Here is a 15056-nt window from a genome sequence, read left to right as displayed (position 1 = left end):
GTTCACGCAGCAGAAGGGGCTGCATTACACTGAGGTGTATGCTCCTACTTCCAGAAGTGAAATTCTGCGCATGCTATTAGCCATAGCTGCACAAAGAGGTTGGAAGGTGCACCACTTTGATGTGGATGTAGCCTACTTGAACTCAGACCTCCAGGAGGAGTTGTACATGCTTCCTCCTCCAGGGTTTGAGGTCAAGGGGCAAGGCATTGTTTGGCGATTGCACAAATCGATCTATGGGTTGAGGCAATTGGCCAGGAATTGGAATTTGTGTCTGAATGAAGCCTTAGAGAAGCTAGGTTTCGAGAGAAGTCTTGCTGATAACTGTCTGTACCTTAAAGGGTCAGGTGAGTCACAGGAGTTGATTTTGTTTTTTTTTTTTAAATAATATTTATTGAAGTTTCCAAAATACAGAAAGAGAAGAAAAGAAATTATGAAGATACATTCAGAACCTTATTTTCAAACATCCACTTTCTGGGACTCCCCCCTTCCCCCACCCCTACTGTATTCCCCTTTCATATTGTTGTTTCCACAAGTTCTATTTCTGATTTAAAGCACAATTTATATACCCCATTGTTCAAATTTAAATTTATACAAACCTTATGCAACACCCTTGATAAAAAAAAAAGCAAAAGATCTCTCCCCATAGCCCACCCCCTTTTCTTTCCACAATGTCCCCCTTTTTTCCCATTAAAGTAAAAGCACACAGAATAAAAGTATAAAAAAATAAAAAATATATTAGAAAAAAGAAAACCAATTCAGAAAATAGTTGCAAGCCTTTGGATTCTAATTCTCCCTCCCCTTCCCCGGTTTAATTTCCCTTATCCTCCAATCTATGTTTCCAGCCTGGAAATCTTAAGTCCATCAATCCCATTTTTCCCCCAACTCCTTGCAGAATTATTTCCCATTTCTAGGATTACTTTCTTTAAAAATTAATTCCTAAATCTTTAAAAATGTCAAATTATAAAATTCCCCCCATTGTTCTTTCAAGGTTATAGTCCAGCTTCCTCTTGTTCCGCTGCTAAAACTTTCTTATTCCGAAGTTTAGTAACTCTACATGGGTTGTTGTTATTCAGGAACAAAAACTTGCGTTCAGTCCCTTCCTTCTTCAGTAAGGTATTCTGTTGTCTCCTTTTAGTCTAAACACCCTGTAGACAAGATTCAGTTTCCGTTTTGCAGCTTTCCCAGGAGATAACCAGTTCTGTGAAATTCCGGAGTGTTGTATTTTTCCCGGCTTACGCCCATCTTTGTAATGTCCCGAAACTCCTCTAGGGGGGTTGTTGTAACTTTGTTTCCAAAAATCCGATTGTTCTCCGTATTTTCGCCATTTTGTATTCAAGTCTTAACAAATTATATCAAGTTGTAACAAATTTGACCAGCAAGGTCCTTGTAATAAAATCCTCTTTAATATTCCGACTTTGACAGCTACTTTGACAGCTGTCAAAATCACCGGCTCTTTTCACCAGGCTCACTCCTCAATCGCCCCGGTTCCCAGGGAGGGGGGTGCATTTTCCTTCTCCTTCAATTCTTCCTCCAGCACAATTCTTGTACTTTCCCATCATGGAATTCTTAATTTAGCAAAGATACCGTTCTTTTTGGGCCTTGGCTTCCCAATCCTTGTTTTAAAATGTCTACAATAGGGAGGGGGACTGACTTCCTTTTTAGATCCCCCCCCGCTCGTCTCAAATCCCAAAAATTTTTCTTCTTTTAAACCCGATTTCCAATTTACTCACGGGTTGTTGTTAAAAGTCCAAATTCTCAATGGAAGAAGTCAGCGCTCTCCGCCGGATGGCATGCGGCTTCGCTCGGCAGGGATGGCAGAGGACTCAAAGCACCACGCTTCTCCCCGGCACCCGATCCGTAGCCTTTAAAAAGGCTCCTTCACGAGTCGGGAGGGCGCTAGCGGTGCTAGCCGAGTCTCCAAGTCCACGGCCCCCGTGGCCGTGGTTTCTAAGGGTCCCCGCATCGCCGGTGCGGTAAAACCCAGCCCCTGCCGAGCCGGCTCCCTCCGGAGCTCGGAGGGAGTCCGCCATTCGGCGATGGCGCCAACCCGGAAGTCTTCCACAGGAGTTGATTTTGATCTTTGTTGGTGATATAGTCCATGTCTCAAAGACACGTACACAGGTGGAGAAGTTTGCCAAAGAGCTTGGTAAACGGTTCAAGCTCAAGAACCTGGGTACAGTAAGGATCTACCTAGGTGTGGAGATTTTTAGAGCTGAAGATGGAAGTTTCTTGCTCAGTCAGAAAGGCAAGATTAAGGAGTTGCTTGAGAAGTTCTGGATGTCTGAATGTGCAGGGGTCAGGAAACGCATGGAGAATAGCTACGTGAAAGACAGTCAGCAAGTAAAACGTGCTGTGTTTGAAAATGCTGAGCTCTTTCAGTCAGTTCTAGGTAGTCTGTTGTATCTGTCCCAGTGGAGCAGACCTGACATAACGTTTGCTACCAATCTGCTCAGCCGGGGAGCTACAAGCCCAAGCGTACAAGCCTGGAATGGTGTCAAGCGGGCGCTGCGTTACCTGCAAGATACCAAAGACTTTTGCCTCAAGCTGTCAGCCAAGGGCAACATCAAGGTGACATGCTGGGCAGACAGCGATTGGGCGAATCTGGCAGACAGGAAGTCTGTGTCTGGTATGGTGGTGAAGTTCGGGGACTCTTTGGTTGGGTGGAAGTCCCGGGAAGCAAAGCCTCACAGCGCTCTCCTCTACTGAGGCTGAGTTTAGTGTGCTGTCTGAGATTTGCAGGGAATTGGAGTTCTATGTGTGCATGGTTCAAGAGATCTGCGGAGAGTGTTGTTTGCCTGTCACGGTTTGGGAGGACAATCAACCCTGTCTGAAGTTGGCAGAGTCTGGGCAGTTTAAGGCCAGAGCCAAACACCTAGACATCCGGTTTCAGAATGTGTGCCAGAGTGATCGGTCAGGATTAGTACAACTGAAACACTGTCCCAGTGCTAAGAACCTCAGAATGGTTTCATGAAACCGCTAATCTTCCAGCGTCATGGGGAGTTCTGTGAAGGTCTGTGTTTGGGGTAAGTGGTTATACTTACAGATACAGGACAAGAGGGGGTGAGAGGTTTCGTATTTATGGGGTTAACCTCTATGTGTCCTGCATCTGGGGAGGAGCTTCCTACATCCGGGAGCTGAGTTCTTTGTCTGTGAGTTACTTTCACTTCTCAACGGAGAAGAAAGAGAGACACACGCGATGTCTGCTGTCTCGGACGGTGTTTGTTATTTTATCTGTCTGTGTAAATAAAGCTGTTTAGTTTAGAAAGAAACAGCGTATGGACTCTCTCTTCACTCACAGATCAAGCACGCACTGCCACTCTACTGCTGACTGGGAATTATGGAGCAGTGGAAACGTACGGGACCCAGCCAGATGTCCAACATGTTCTTCTCATTATAGGGGATTGGAATTGTTGTTGTTTTAGTCGTTTAGTCGTTTCCGACTCTTCGTGACCCCATGGACCAGAGCACGCCAGGCACTCCTGTCTTCCACCGCCTCCCACAGTTTGGTCAGGCTCATGTTTGTAGCTTCAAGAACACTGTCCAACCATCTTGTCCTCTGTTGTCCCCTTCTCCTAGTGCCCTCCATCTTTCCCAACATCAGGGTCTTTTCCAGGGAGTCTTCTCTTCTCATGAGGTGGCCAAAGTATTGGAGCCTCAACTTCACGATCTGTCCTTCCAGTGAGCACTCAGGGCTGATTTCCTTAAGAACGGATAGGTTTGATCTTCTTGCAGTCCATGGTACTCTCAAGAGTCTCCTCCAGCACCATAATTCAAAAGCATCAATTCTTCGGCGATCAGCCTTCTTGATGGTCCAGCTCTCACTTCCATACATCACTACTGGGAAAACCATAGCTTTTACTATACGGACCTTTGTTGGCAAGGTGATGTCTCTGCTTTTTAAGATGCTGTCTAGGTTTGCCATCGCCTTTCTCCCAAGGAGCAGGCGTCTTTTAATTTCGTGACTGCTGTCACCATCTGCAGTGATCATGGAGCCCAAAAAAGTAAAATCTCTCACTGCCTCCATTTCTTCCCCTTCTACTTGCCAGGAGGTGATGGGCCCAGTGGCCATGATCTTTGTTTTTTTGATGTTGAGCTTCAGACCATATTTTGCGCTCTCCTCTTTCACCCTCATTAAAAGGTTCTTTAATTCCTCCTCACTTTCTGCCATCAAGGTTGTGTCATCTGCATATCTGAGGTTGTTGATATTTCTTCCGGCGATCTTAATTCCGGCTTGGGATTCATCCAGTCCAGCCTTTCGCATGATGAATTCTGCATATAAGTTAAATAAGCAGGGAGACAATATACAGCCTTGCCGTACTCCTTTCCCAATTTTGAACCAATCAGTTGTTCCATATCCAGTTCTAACTGTAGCTTCTTGTCCAACATAGAGACTTCTCAGGAGACAGATAAGGTGATCAGGCACTCCCATTTCTTTAAGAACTTGCCATAGTTTGCTGTGGTTGACACAGTCAAAGGCTTTTGCATAGTCAATGAAGCAGAAGTAAATGTATTTCTGGAACTCTCTAGCTTTCTCCATAATCCAGCGCATGTTTGCAATTTGGTCTCTGGTTCCTCTGCCCCTTCGAAATCCAGCTTGCACTTCTGGGAGTTCTCTGTCCACATACTGCTTGAGCCTGCCTTGTATAATTTTAAGCATACATTTTAAGGGGATTGGAATGCTACTACATTATTCCACAACATCCATTTCAATGTAAAGGAAACACAATTCTGTTTGGAAGGGCAGTTCATAGAATCAAAGGACTTCAGAGTTGGAAGGGAACCTCAGGGTCATGTAGTCCTCCCATGTGGATTTATGAACCGTTCGCCACTGCACCCCGTCGGAAAACACGCTCGGCTGACATACCAGCAGTTGCAGGCGGCAGCTCCCAAAATTGGGGAAAGGATCAGTGGCCTCCAGAAAGGATAGCGGCCCATTATGATCCGGCTTCTTGGAATCAGGGAGAATTAATAACAGGGGCGAGGGAACCAATTTATAATTTGAACCGCATTATTAGACTCCAAGCGGTAATAGAGATTGTCACCAATGCCACAGCCACAGCCCTCCGGTTAATCGCCACCCAATTAGATGAGACACGCACAGCAGTCCTCCAACTCCGGCTAGGGATGGACTTTCTCCTGGCAAAACAGGGAGGATTTTGTGCCGTGTTAAATTTAACAGGAGGAGCCTGTTGCTTTAACATCTCTGACCATGGTGAAGCTATTTGATATTTGGCAGCAGAAATAGAGAAAGTGGCCCATGTTCCTGTCCCAACGTGGAACGGATGGGACATGTCCTGGTGGACTGATTGGTTTCCGAACCTAGGGTGGTTTAGAGGACTTATAATGATGTTAATGGGCCCCTTGATAATCTTGCTTCTCTGCTCCTGTATACCCTGCTTATTGCAACGCTTGCAAAATATGATGCATAAAATGGTGTCACGAATGATTTGGCCCCAGATTATAGCACTGACACGAAAATACCGGCCAGTACCTTGGGACGAGCAGGAAGGCTGTCCAACAGAAGAGGAGGGAATGAAGGAACAAGTTACCCAAACCTGACTGTGCACCCACCCGAACCGGGCCCCAAAATTCCCCAATTCCTTCTTCAAGGATCCATTAGCTAAAATCCATTAGCTTGAGCTGTATAACCCATTAGCTTGAGCTGTATAACACAAACCCAGCTGTGTAAACAAAGCCTTCTCCTTTATCAGTCCATGAAGGCTTAATTGATGGTCTTGTCAGTTCCGAGTGGAGACGGGATGGCTCTGGGACTTATCTTATATCCTGACCACGCTGACGCACAGACCTTGCAAGGTCTGCCTGTCAGCCCCCACGCCCGGGAATGGCTCCAGGAGTACTCCTATAGTTGGGTGACCTTCTTACCCCAAGATAAGAGTACAGGAACAGGAATATCTGTTCATGCTCCACGATGTAAACTTACGTGTACAAACTCATGAGGGTGGACTCCTGGGGAGGGGGAAAGGGGACCTGAAGGGTATATAAGCTGTATGTAACTGCTCTTTAAGTGTGCTTGCTGTGACTGATCACGCAGTGCCTTTCTGCTATCCGGAAAGCAGAAATGAACTCTTTCTCTGAACCAACCCTCAGTGTCTATTGACTCCTTCCTCCCTCCCGGGAGCAACACACACCCAACCAATGGGAAAGGTCTGAATGGCTACACCAGCAGCTGGTAATCTGGAACATTGCTGGACAGGCCTTTCCAAAACATGGATGTTGGTGGTCTCCTTGAGCATGTTGTTGAGAGCTGAGGGGGTGAGGGGCAGTTCCTGTTCATCTGTGTTTGTGTCCAGAGGAATTCAAGGACAGCCTCGGATGTGGTCAGCCACACTGGAGATTGCAGGAGATTCCAGCCCTGCCTATTGCCCAGAGGAACTGTGCACAACATCTGACCTTGACACAATATATGCAGGGAAATGTGGGAGTGCAGTCTGCAGAGGAGCCAGGTTTGGCTTGTCTGGTACCTGCTTCTGATCCCCGCCCCCAAAGACCCCTTCTTTCTGCTCAGAAGTTGATTTGCACCAGTTCAGGCAGCCTTGCCTCCTCCCCTCCTGCGCATGGCAGTGGAGCAGGGCCGTCTGTGTGGGTATGAGCGACACCTCGCCCCCCACAACCTCTCCTACAAATAGTTGCACCAGCAGTGGTTGAGGGTGGTATTGGCTGCATCTGCTAGGCCTGCAAGGTTGCACACCAGCCCTGGGGCGGCAGGGGTCAAGCAGTGACCTTTTCTGCACTGGGAAGCTGCTTTGTTAGTGCTGAAGTCTCAGGATCTTGGTCAGTCCGGCCCAGCGTTGCCTACACTGACTGGCAGCAGCTGCTGCTCTTTGGGGTCTCAGGCTTGCGGTTTTATCCCAGCCTCTACCCGTAGAATGCCATTTGGCAACTGAACCCAGCAACTGAAATGCAGAGCTTCTGCCTGTTCTGTGGAAGTGCTCAGCGCTGCAGTTCTCTGAGGAAAATGACACCAGCGGCAGTATCCTTCCTGACGTTTGCCAAAACTGTTGTCCAGGCTCCTTTGAGAAAAAAGGTTCAGAAAAGTTTCCTCCTTTTGGCAAATGCTGTGTTTGCCCATTTCATGCCTAAAACCTGCCCAGGATTCTGTACCTGAATTGTGCAACCTGAATGCAAATCAAGCCTCTTTATTTTGCATAAATCGAGCCGTGAGGCTGGATGAGGCCAGTGGCCCACCTAGTCCAGCCTCCTGTTCCCACATTGGCCAGCCAGGTGCCCCTGTGGAAAACCCACAAGCAGGGCTTGAGCACATGAACACTCTTCCCTCCTGCCAGAGCTATAGCTAGGTGATCTTGCACCCCTGGCAGAACAGTCCAGATTGTGCCCCCTAGCCATGGACAAATTAGCTCTTCTTTCCACCTCTCTCCCCCCCCCCAATTCAATTCACTCTATTCTTATGAGGCAATAATCAATATTTATATTTATGGACATATTTTTAGCCAATTTTGAGGGGCCCCCCATCACCTGCACCCCTGGCGGGGGGCCACCTCACTACCCCCTAGCTATGGACCTGCCTCCCATCAGCCAGTTATGACCCAGCTGCAGAGTGGCACAGCTGTGAAACGGCTTCATGGTACATTCTGTACGGCATCCCTCTAGGGACGCTTCCTGTAGTGGTCAAGAGACTAGGGTATGGAAGTCAGAACCGCTAGCTAAAGGTTGCAACTTGAGCAATAATGGAAATTAAGAACTGGTATAGACACACACAGCTCTTCTAGCTCCTTGATCTTGAACTCAAAGCATGAGCTCCATAAACAGACAAAAGAACGTTGCAGGTTTGGCTGCTTCAGATTTAGCACACTCAAAAGCTTCTAAATACCACCAATTCCCTGCCTTGTCCCTTAGCCACATGGTGCAAAGCAACAGGAACTGCAGCCGTCCCCATTCCCAAAGAGAGCAAGGTTTCAAGCTCGGGAACTGAGCAAAGGCAGTGGAAGCGGAGCATAACCATTGTGACTAATCATCATCATCATCATTTATTATTTATACCCCGCCCATCTGGCTGGGCTTCCCCAGCCACTCTGGGCGGCTTCCAACAAAATATTAAAATACAGTAATGCATCAAACATTAAAAGCTTCCCTAAACAGGGCTGCCTTCAGATGTCTTCTAAAAGTCTGGTAGTTGTTGTTCTCTTTGACACCTGGTGGGAGGGCGTCCCACAGGGTGGGTGCCACTACCGAGAAGGCCCTCTGCCTGGTTCCCTGTAACTTGGCTTCTCACAGTGAGGGAACCGCCAGAAGGCCCTCGGCGCTGGACCTCAGTGTCCGGGCAGAACGATGGGGGTGGAGACGCTGCTTCAGATATCCTGAACCGAGGCCGTTTAGGGCTTTCAAGGTCAGCACCAACACTTTCAATTGTGCTCAGAAACGTACTGGGAGCCAATCTAGGTCTTTCAGGACTGGTGTTATGTGGTCTCGGCGGTCACTCCCAGTCTCCAGTCTGGCTGCTGCATTCTGGATTAGTTGTAGTTTCTGGGTCACTTTCAAAGGTAGCCCCACATAGAGCGCATTGCAGTAGTCCAAGCGGGAAATAACCTTTGTAGTAGCTTTTGTACTAGCCTTTGATAGCCCTCTCCTCCTCCTCCACGAATCTGTCAAATCCTCTTCTAAAGTCATCTAAGTTGGTGGCCATCACTGCCTCCTAGGGGAGAGCGTTCCATAGTTTAATCATGCACTGTGTGAAGAAGGGTTTCCTTTCTTCCTGCCGGAAGAATTCTGGGTCAAACTATCTTCTTCAGAGCATATAAGACAAGCTCTGCACTTGGGTCAGGCCAAAGGGGGCCCATCGAGTCCAGAACCCTGGTCTCAAAGATGCCCCAATGGGCAGCCCATAGGCAGGACCTGAGTGCCAGTGCACTCTCTTCTCCTGTGGGTTTTCAGCAACTGGTGTTTCTCTTTGGCTTTGCGGCAAAGGACCCCCCCCCCCCCCGGCCTCCATGATGCCTTCCCTTCCCTTTTTGCGCATTGCGTTAAAACTTCCACCTGCCGGTGTGGAAGCTTTTCTCCTTCACCAAAGAAAATCAGGAACAAAAGGTTGCCCTCTGCCCATCCCCCGTGCCCAACTTCCCTCTCTGAGCGTGGTGCCGATTATGCTGCAAGCCGTGTGCCCTCTGCAGGCTCGGCTGTACGGGAGCTGCCACCTCCTCGCTTATATATGCCGGCTGTATTTGCCCTGAAGAAAAGAATGTCTTCTCTCTCTCTCTTTCTCCCTCCAGCTCACAAGCTGCACTTGGGATCTGTGTGTGTGTGTGTGTGTGCGCGCGCACACACACACACACACACAAACACAAGCGTGCAAGAGGGGGAGGAAAGGACACCATTTGAGTCTAAATAGATTTTTCTCATGAGCAGGTAAAAGAGGTTTATTTATTTTTCCCCCCTCTTTATTAATTTTCATACACACATATACACACATATGTACAGAAAATAAATTCTTCACGAAAAAATAATAAGAAGAAGAACAACATAACTTAATTATAAGAAGAAGAAAAACAAAAACAAAGACAAACATGTAAATTATTGACTTCCCTCCACCTCAGTTTTGGGTTATGTTGTACATTTTTTCCAGCAGTTTATCTTTAAAACTTTTGTATGTCGAAGGGTTATATTAAGCCTACTGTGATCTTTGGATTTTTTAAATCTACTTCAATATAGGTTATGAATTTATTCCATTCTTTAATAAACTTTGTTTCTTTCTGGTCTCTGATTTTTTGTGTTAATTTTGCCAATTCTGAATATTCAAATAATTTACTTTGCCAATCTCTTACTGTTGGGATATTGATTGATTTCCAATTTTGGGCGATTAAAATTCTAGAAGCTGTTGTTATGTACTGGAATAAGGTCTGGTCCTCTTTCTTAATTTCATTGCCAATCATTCCCAGAAGAAAATTTTCAGGTTTTTTAACAAAAGTATATTTAAACATTTTTTTTAGTTCATTATAAATGAGCTCCCAGAAGTTCTTGATTTTTTCACAAGTCCACCACATGTGGTAAAAACTACCTTCCTTGTTTTTACACCTCCAGCACATTTTATCTCCATTCTTATAGATTTTTCCTAATTTTACAGGGGTGATGTACCATCTGTACATCATTTTTTCCATGTTTTCTCTTAAGGCAACACAAGCAGTGAACTTCATATCTTTATTCCAAAACTTAATCCAACTATCGTATTCCAGATTATATCCTAGATCTATCGCCCATTTCACCATAACTTCTTTTATTTCCTCGTCCTTAGTATCCCATTCTAGCAGTTGATTATACATTTTTGATAAGAGTTTTGAATTTCCTTCCAGTATTTCTATCTGGAATCTTGATTTTTTTTTTTGTTTATCCCAATCTTTTTATCTTCTGTCCACAGTGCATTAATTTGATGGAATTGTAACCAACTCGTTAATTTATCTCCTAGTTCTTCATACGTTTTGATTTGCCAACCTTTTTCTGTTCTCACCAATAAATCTTCATATGTCCATCTTTTACCTTCTCTGTTTGTTTTTTTAATTGTTAAAATATCTATTGGTGACAACCACCAGGGAGTTTTCCTTTCAAGAAGATTTTTATTTCTTTCCCAAACCTCTAGCAGAGGTCCTCTAATGATGTGACTGGAGAATTCTTTATGTACTTTTGCTTTATTATGCCACAAATATGCGTGCCAACTGAATCTGGTGTTAAAGCCTTCTAAATCTAGTAGGTCAGTGTTTTTTATTACAATCCATTCTTTAATCCAACAGAGGCATGAGGCCTCGTAATACAGTTTCAAATTCGGTACCGCAAAACCTCCTCTTTCTCTTCTATCTGTAAGCAATTTAAATTTAATTCTAGGCCTTTTTCCCTGCCAAATGAATTTAGATAAAATTTTCTGCCAATCTTTGTTTCCTCTTATCACCGGAATATTTTGAAATAGAAATAACAACTTTAGAAGTATATTCATCTTAATTGCGGCCATTCTTCCTGACCATGATAATTTTATTCTGTTCCATATATCTAAATCTTTTTTAATTTCTTTCCAGGTTGTTTCATAATTGTCCGTCATTAGATTTATGTTCTTCATAGTTAGCCAAATTCCCAGGTATTTTACTTTTTTTACCGCTTTAATTCCAATTTTAGCCTCCAGCTGGTTTTTCATAACTTCTTCCATGTTCTTCGTCATCATTTTAGTTTTTGATTTGTTTAACTTAAAACCCGATAACTTTCCAAATTCTTCTAACAATTCTATTACCTTATGGACACTTTTTTGTGGATCTTCTAATGATACCATCAGATCATCAGCGTATGCTTTCAGTTTGTATTCTTTTTTTCCAATTTTAATTCCACGTATTTCTGGAGTTGTTCTTATCTTATTTGCTATAATTTCTAGTATCGTTATAAATAAAAGAGGTGATAGAGGGCACCCCTGTCTCGTACCCTTTGAAATTTCGAAATAATCAGTTAAATCATTATTAATAATCAATTTTGCTTTCTGGCTTGAGTAGATAGCTTTTATCCCTTCCAGGAAGGCGCCCTCTATCCCTACTGTTTCTAGACATCTTACAAGGAATTGCCAAGATACATTATCGAAGGCCTTTTCGGCGTCAATAAAAATTAGTGCCGCAGGTATTTCATTCTTGGCCTCTAGATATTCAATGATGTTAATTATATGTCTTATGTTGTCTTTTAATTGTCTGTTAGGTAAGAATCCGACTTGATCTGTATGGATAAGGTTTCTTAAACATTTCTTAAGACGGTTGGCCATTACTTCCGCAAATACTTTATAATCATTATTTAATAATGATATTGGTCTGTAGTTTTTCATATCTAATTTATCTGTGTCTGGCTTAGATATTAATGTAATACAGTGGTGCCTCGCAAGACGAAAAGAATCCATTCCGCGAGTCTCTTCGTCTTGCGGTTTTTTCGTCTTGCGAAGCAAGCCCATTAGCGGCTTAGCGGATTAGCGCTATTAGCGGCTTAGCGGATTAGCGCTATTAGCGGCTTAGCGGGCTTAGCAGATCAGCTGATAAGCGGCTTAGTGGATTAGCGGATCAGCTGATAAGTGGCTTAGCGACTTAGCGGATCAGCTGATAAGCGGCTTAGCGGCTTGGGAAAAAGGGGGGGGGAGAAAAAAACCCCTGCAGGAACTCGCAAGACATTTTCGTCTTGCGAAGCAAGCCCATAGGAAATTCATTTTGCGAAGCACCTCCAAAACGGAAAACCCTTTCGTCTAGCGGGTTTTCCGCCTTGCGAGGCATTCGTCTTGCGGGGCACCACTGTATAGGCTTCCTTCCATGGGTCTGGTGTCTTTCCGCCGCTTAAGATGTTATTCGCTACTTCGCACAGCACCGGGGCTAAATATTCCTCTAGAACTTTGTAGTATTTAGCTGAAAGGCCGTCAGGCCCTGGAGCCTTTCCTAATTTCATTCTTTTTATCGCATCCTGGATTTCTTCAATTTTTATAGGATTATTTAATTGTGTTATTTCTTCTTCTGTTAATCCTTTTAGTCTATTTTCTTCTAAATATTTCTTTATTTCTGTGCTGTCTTCTTTTTCTCTTTTGTATAATTTACCATAAAATTTGATGAAATTTTCCTTTATTTTCTTAGGTTCTTCCACAATTTGCTCTTCTATTCTTAATTTGTTAATCATATTTTGTTTTTTGTTTTTTCGTAATTGCCACGCTAGTAATTTTCCGGTTTTATTAGCTGATTTTTGCTTCCATATCTTGATTCTCCATTCTACTTCTTGGCCTACTAAATTTGAGTATTGTGTTTGTAATATTCTATAAGTTTGTTTAACCTGCTCCTCAGCTGGATTTATTGCTAGTTTTCTTTCGCAATCTCTTAATTGATTGAGTATTTCTTTCTTTTTTTTTTTTTTGCTTTCTTAACTTTTTCCTATAGCTGTTCTGATTAATTAAAAATCCTCTTAACACTGCCTTACTGGCATCCCAAACTATCTCTATATTAGTCTATTTATTTAAATTCATCTCAAAATATTCTTTTAATGTTCTTTTGGCCTTCTCAATTATTTCCTCATTTTCAAAAAGATAATCGTTCATTCTCCATCTGTATGTTCCTTGTAATCTGCTTTTTATCTCCAACGTTACTGAGCTATGATCTGAAAGAGTTCTGGGTTGGATTTCAAATTTAAGTGCTCTTAATGTTAATTCTCTTGAGACCCATATTTGATCCAACCTGGCCCAACTTTGGTGTGGTTCTGACAGGTGTGTATATTGTTTCGTTGTTGGATTTTTATGTCTCCAGATGTCTATCAGATCTAGATTTTCCACCAGATTATTAAATGTTCTTGGTTTTCTTCTTTTCACGCTTCTATCTAATTCAGGTGTTGGCACGGCATTCAAATCTCCAAGTAAAATCATCTTATGATCCTCCAATTCTATTAGCATTTGTTCCAATTTTTAAAGAATTCAGCTTTATTCATATTTGGTGCATAGACATTTATAACGTTAATCTTTTCTCCCTGATGGTTGATTTGTACTCCTAAGATCCTTCCTTCATCGTCCTTACATATTAATATTGGGTCCCATTTCTCCTTCACGTATATCACAACTCCTCTTTTTTTATTAGTGTCTGAATTAACAAACTCTACCCCCAACCTTTTATTTGCTAGTATATGTTTGTGTTTTTTTGCCACATGTGTTTCCTGACAACAGATCACATCATAATTTTTATTCTTTAACACCTTTTGAATTTTATGCCTTTTAGATTTTTCGTTCAAACCATTAACATTCCAGGACAGAACCTTTAACGACATTATATTGTTTGACTTTAATTTATATTCTAGTCGACCGTTAACTCTTCTTCTTCCTCCTCCTCTTCTTCTCCACCTACTGCTCCTTCCTCTTCCACTACCTCTTCTTTCTCTTTTCTCTCTCTCTTTTGCTTCTCTGTGTTTTTTGCCTTCTTTTCCTTCCTCCTTTCTGTATATCTCCCTCCTCCTCCGTACCTTTCTTCCCCTTTTCCAAGCTCCTTCTCATATCTTCTCAAAAAATATTCTGCTTCTTGTGTATCTGTCAATCTGAATCTTTTATCTTTATAATAGAAGGTAATTCCTTCAGGGAACTCCCATCTATATTGTATATTGTTTCTCTGTAAGACACTTACTATTTGTCGGTATCCTTGTCTTTTATGCAAAAGTCTAACTGGTATTTCTTTGTATATAATAATTGCTCTGTTTTCAATTATTAATTTTTTTCTGATAACTTGTTCTTAATATCATATTTTTCATCTCAATTGAGTTGAAAATCATCAAACAATCACGAGGAGATTTTTTTAGTTTGAGCTGCTGGGATTTCACCCTTATTCTAAATGCACTTTCTACAGTACAAGCTACTTCTTCCTCTTTTATTTCCAACCATTTTGCTAATTCTCTTATCATTTTTTCTTTTATATTCTCATTGATTTCTTCTTCTACTCCTCTGAATTTTAAATTGAGTTGTTTCTCATGCATTTCTGTCATAGCTAAGCTATCCTCAATCTGTTCTTGTGATTTGTTCAAATCTCTTATTTCCTCCATTTTTTCTGTCTCCCTTTTATGTTCCTTCATTTCTTTTTGAATTTTCTTATTTGATTCTTCTATTACTTTTGATCTAACTGATAGGTCTTGTATTTTATTAGTGAGTTCTCCCACAGCTCTTTCAATTTTTTTATCTATCTGTTCCTGCACCTCTCCTAATTTACTTTCCATATGCAATTCACTCTGTTTAAATTCCTCTTTGATCTTTAACCACAATATGTCCAGGTCTTTAATTTCCTCCTGTCGTGAGGCCTTTCTGTCTCCAGGAGTCCCTCCTACCTTTTTTCCGTTTTTCCCTGACATTTTGTGATTATTTACACAATAGTCTGTGTTAATTTTCTGTCTCTCCCCTGAGGGGCGCACAATCTTTTTTTTTTTTGTTATTCTTATTTTTCTATGTCTTAACTGTCGGAATCAAGCCTTCAGTCAGAGGAATTTGGCCACTCTCCAGGTGCCCGGCTTGGATTCCTTGTTGATCTCCCCCGTCAGCGACTCCCGGCAAGACAAGGCGAGATCCC

The sequence above is a fragment of the Podarcis filfolensis genome, assembly GCF_964270895.1.
Source record: "Podarcis filfolensis genome assembly, chromosome: W".
NCBI classification, from domain to species: Eukaryota; Metazoa; Chordata; class Lepidosauria; order Squamata; family Lacertidae; genus Podarcis; species Podarcis filfolensis.
Note: the sequence above shows the minus strand (reverse complement) of the source record.